Source organism: Arachis stenosperma, chromosome 1 (assembly GCF_014773155.1).
Source record: "Arachis stenosperma cultivar V10309 chromosome 1, arast.V10309.gnm1.PFL2, whole genome shotgun sequence".
Lineage (NCBI taxonomy): Eukaryota > Viridiplantae > Streptophyta > Magnoliopsida > Fabales > Fabaceae > Arachis > Arachis stenosperma.
Genome location: NC_080377.1, coordinates 51655111 through 51660503, shown reverse-complemented (window position 1 = coordinate 51660503; position 5393 = coordinate 51655111). Strand labels below are relative to the sequence as shown.

General features: G+C 42.0%; 1 non-coding gene across 1 annotated transcript; it reads left to right on the top strand.

Annotated features, from left to right (window-relative positions):
• The first annotated feature begins 5059 nt into the window (after positions 1–5059).
• Positions 5060–5163, top strand: LOC130948672 (small nucleolar RNA R71). The gene has a single exon (XR_009073152.1). It is a non-coding gene; the product is annotated as a small nucleolar RNA R71 (small nucleolar RNA).
• Positions 5164–5393: the final 230 nt, after the last annotated feature.

Here is a 5393-nt window from a genome sequence, read left to right as displayed (position 1 = left end):
ATGAGTAAATGACATAAAAATCCACTTCCGGGCCCACTTGGTGTGTGCTTGGGCTGAGCAATGAAGCATTTTCGTGTAGAGACTCTTCTTGGAGTTAAACGCCAGCTTTTATGCCAGTTTGGGCGTTTAACTCCCATTTAGGTGCCAGTTCCGGCGTATAACACTGGGAAATCTGAAGGTGACTTTGAACGCCAGTTTGGGCCATCAAATCTTGAGCAAAGTATGGACTATCATATATTGCTGGAAAGCCCAGGATGTCTACTTTCCAACGCCGTTGAGAGCGCGCCAATTGGGCTTCTGTAGCTCCAGAAAATTCACTTCGAGTGCAGGGAGGTCAGAATCCAGCAGCATCTGCAGTCCTTTTCAGTCTCTGGATCAGATTTTTGCTCAGGTCCCTCAATTTCAGCCAGAAAATACCTGAAATCACAGAAAAACACACAAACTCATAGTAAAGTCCAGAAAAGTGAATTTTAACTAAAAACTAATAAAAATATACTAAAAACTCAACTCAAACTACTAAAAACATACTAAAAACAATGCCAAAAAGCGTACAAATTATCCGCTCATCACAACACCAAACTTAAATTGTTGCTTGTCCCCAAGCAACTGAAAATCAAATAAGATAAAAAGAAGAGAATATGCAATGAATTCCAAAAACATCTATGAAGATCAGTATCGATTAGATGAGCGGGGCTTTTAGCTTTTTGCCTCTGAATAGTTTTGGCATCTCACTCTATCTTTTGAAATTCAGAATGATTGGCTTCTTTAGGAACTCAGAATCCAGATAGTGTTATTGATTCTCCTAGTTAAGTATGATGATTCTTGAACACAGCTACTTATTGAGTCTTGGCTGTGGCCCAAAGCACTCTGTCTTCCAGTATTACCACCGGATACATACATGCCACAGACACATAATTGGGTGAACCTTTTCAGATTGTGACTCAGCTTTGCTAAAGTCCCCAATTAGAGGTGTCCAGGGTTCTTAAGCACACTCTTTTTGCCTTGGATCACAACTTTATTTCTTTCTTTTTCGTTTTTCTCCTTCCCCCTTTTTTTTCGCTTTTTCTCTTTTTTTTTTTGTATTCACTGCTTTTTCTTGCTTCAAGAATCATTTTTTTATGATTTTTCAGATCCTCAGTAACATGTCTCCTTTTTCATCATTCTTTCAAGAGCCAACATTCATGAACCACAAATTCAAAAGATATATGCACTGTTTAAGCATACATTCAAAAAACAAAAGTGTTGCCACCACATCAAAATAATTAATCTGTTATAAAATTCAAAATTCATGCAATTCTTCTCTTTTTCAATTAAGAACATTTGTTTATTTAAGAAAGGTGATGGATTCATAGGACATTCATAACTTTAAGGCATAGACACTAAGACACTAATGATCATAAGACACAAACATGGACAAACATAAAGCATAAATTTTCGAAAAACAAAAATAAAGAACAAGGAGATTAAAGAACGGGTCCACCTTAGTGATGGCGGCTTGTTCTTCCTCTTGAAGGTCTTATGGAGTGCTTGAGCTCCTCAATGTCTCTTCCTTGTCTTTGTTGCTCCTCTCTCATGATTCTTTGATCTTCTTTAATTTCATGGAGGAGGATGGAATGTTCTTGGTGCTCCACCTTTAGTTGTCCCATGTTGGAACTCAATTCTCCTAGGGAGGTGTTAATTTGCTCCCAATAGTCTTGTGGAGGAAAGTGCATCCCTTGAGGCATCTCAGGGATCTCATGATGAGAGGGGTCTCTTGTTTGCTCCATCCTTTTCTTAGTGATGGGCTTGTCCTCATCAATGGGGATGTCTCCCTCTATGTCCACTCCAACTCATGAACTTCCACTTCTTCTCCAATCATGATGCTATGAATCATGATGGCCCGGTCTAGAGTAACTTCGGACCGGTTACTAGTGGGAATGATTGAGCGTTGAATAAACTCCAATCATCCTCTAGCCACGGGCTTGAGGTCATGCCTTCTCAATTGAATTGGCTTCCCTCTTGAATCTCTCTTCCATTGGGCGCCCTCTTCATAAATGTCAGTGAGGACTTGGTCCAACCTTTGATCAAAGTTGACCCTTCTAGTGTAAGGATGTTCATCTCCTTGCATCATAGGCAAGTTGAATGCTAACCTTACATTTTCCGGACTAAAATCCAAGTATTTCCCCCGAACCATAGTAAGCCAATTCTTTGGATTCGGGTTCACACTTTGATCATGGTTCTTGGTGATCCATGCTTTGGCATAGAACTCTTGAACCATTAAGATTCCGACTTGTTGAATGGGGTTGGTAAGAACTTCCCAACCTCTTCTTCGGATCTCATGTCGGATCTCCGGATATTCACTCTTTTTGAGTGAAAAAGGGACCTTGGGGATCACCTTCTTCAAGGCCACAACTTCATAGAAGTGGTCTTGATGCACCCTTGAGATGAATCTCTCCATCTCCCATGACTCGGAGGTGGAAGCTTTTGCCTTCCCTTTCCTCTTTCTAGAGGTTTCTCCGGCCTTGGATGCCATAAATGGTTATGGAAAAACAAAAAGCAATGCTTTTACCACACCAAACTTAAAAGGTTTGCTCGTCCTCGAGCAAAAGAAGAAAGAAGAGAGTAGAAGAAGAAGAAATGAGGAAGAAGGGAATGGCTTTGTGTTCGGCCAAAGAGGGGGAGAAGTGGTGTTTAGGTTGTGTGAAAATGAAGGGGTGAAGAAGGGTTTATATAGCAGAGGGGGGCTCATGGTTCGGTCATGTATGGGTGGGTTTGGGAGGGAAAGTGGTTTGAATTTGAAAGGTGAGGTAGGATGTGAGTGGTGAAGAGAAAGATGGGATTTGATAGGTGAAGGGTTTTTGGGAAAGAGGTGTTGAGGTGATTGGTGAGTGGGTGAAGAAGAAAGAGGGTGGTGGGGTTGGTGGGGATCCTGTGGGGTCCACAGATCCTGTGGTGTCAAGGAAAAGTCATCCCTGCACCAAGTGGCAAGAAAATTTGCGTTTTGTGCCAAATCTGGCGTTAAATGCCGGGCTGGTGCCCATTTCTGGCGTTTAACGCCAGGTTCTTGCCCTTTCCTGGCGTTTAACGCCAGTCTGGTGCCCCTTTCTGGCGTTAAACGCCCAGAATGGTGCCAGACTGGGCGTTAAACGCCCATCTGCTAGCCTTACTGGCGTTTAAATGCCAGTAGGTTCTTCCTCCAGGGTGTGCTATTTTTCTTCCTATTTTTCATTCTGTTTTTGCTTTTTCAATTGATTTTGTGACTTCTTATGATCATCAACCTACAGAAAAACATAAAATAACAAAAGAAAGTAGATAAAATATAGCATTGGGTTGCCTCCTAACAAGGGCTTCTTTAATGTCAGTAGCTTGACAGAGGGCTCTCATGGAGCCTCACAGATACTCAGAGCAATGTTGGAACCTCCCAACACCAAACTTAGAGTTTGAATGTGGGGGTTCAACACCAAACTTAGAGTTTGGTTGTGGCCTCCCAACACCAAACTTAGAGTTTGACTGTGGGAGCTCTGCTTGACTCTGATTTGAGAGAAGCTCTTCATGCTTCCTCTCCATGGTGACAGAGGGGTATCTTTGAGCCTTAAACACAAAGGATTCTTCATTCACTTGAATGATCAGTTCACCTCCATCAACATCAATCACAGCCTTTGCTGTGGCTAGGAAGGGTCTGCCAAGGATGATAGATTCATCCATGCATTTCCCAGTCTCTAGGACTATGAAATCAGTAGAGATGTAATGGTCTTCAACTTTTACCAGAACATCCTCTACAAGTCCATAAGCTTGTTTTCTAGAGTTGTCTGCCATCTCTAGTGAGATTCTTGCAGCTTGTACCTCAAAGATCCCTAGTTTCTCCATTACAGAGAGGGGCATGAGGTTTACACTTGACCCTAAGTCACACAGAGCCTTTTTGAAGGTCATGGTGCCTATGGTACAAGGTATTGAAAACTTCCCAGGATCTTGTCTCTTTTGAGGTAATTTCTGCCTAGACAAGTCATCCAGTTCTTTGGTGAGCAAAGGAGGTTCATCCTCCCAAGTCTCATTTCCAAATAACTTGTCATTTAGCTTCATGATTGCTCCAAGGTATTTAGCAACTTGCTCTTCAGTGACATACTCATCCTCTTCAGAGGAAGAATACTCATCAGAGCTCATGAAAGGCAGAAGTAAGTCCAATGGAATCTCTATGGTCTCATTTTGAGCCTCAGATTCCCATGGTTCCTCATTAGGGAACTCATTGGAGGTCAGTGCACGCCCATTGAGGTCTCCCTCAGTGGCGTTCACTTTCTCTCCCTCCTCTCCAAATTCGGCCATGTTGATGGCCTTGCACTCTCCTTTTGGATTTTCTTCTGTATTGCTTGGAAGAGTACTAGGAGGGAGTTCAGTAACTCTCTTGCTCAGCTGTCCCACTTGTGCCTCCAAATTCCTAATGGAGGACCTTGTTTCAGTCATGAAATTTTGAGTGGTTTTGATTAGATCAGAGACCATGGTTGCTAAGTCAGAGGTGTTCTGCTTAGAACTCTCTGTCTGTTACTGAGAAGATGATGGAAAAGGCTTGCCATTGCTAAACCTGTTTCTTCCACCATTTTTGTTGTTGAAACCTTGTTGAGGTCTCTCTTGTTCCTTCCATGAGAAATTTGGGTGATTTCTCCATGAAGAATTATAGGTGTTTCCATAGGGTTCTCCCATGTAATTCACCTCTTCCATTGAAGGGTTCTCAGGATCATAAGCTTCTTCTTCAGATGAAGCATCCTTAGTACTGCTTGGTGCATTTTGCATTCCAGAGACTTGAGAAATCAAATTGACTTGCTGAGTCAATATTTTGTTCTGAGCCAATATGGCATTCAGAGTATCAATCTCAAGAACTCCTTTCTTCTGATTAGTCCCATTGTTCACAGGATTCCTTTCAGAAGTGTACATGAATTGGTTATTTGCAACCATTTCAATTAGCTCTTGAGCTTCTGTAGGCGTCTTCTTCAGATGAAGAGATCCTCCAGCAGAGCTATCCAAAGACATCTTGGATAGTTCAGAGAGACCATCATAGAAAATACCTATGATGCTCCATTCAGAAAGCATGTCAGATGGACATTTTCTGATCAATTGTTTGTATCTTTCCCAAGCTTCATAGAGGGATTCTCCATCCTTCTGTCTGAAGGTTTGGACTTCCACTCTAAGCTTACTCAATTTTTGAGGTGGAAAAAACTTTGCCAAGAAGGCATTGACTAGCTTTTCCCATGAGTCCAGGCTTTCTTTAGGTTGTGAGTCCAACCATGTCCTAGCTCTGTCTCTTACAGCAAAAGGGAATAGCATAAGTCTGTAGACCTCAGGGTCAACCCTATTAGTCTTGACAATGTCACAGATTTGCAAGAATTCAGCTAAGAACTGATGAGGATCTTCCAATAGAAGTC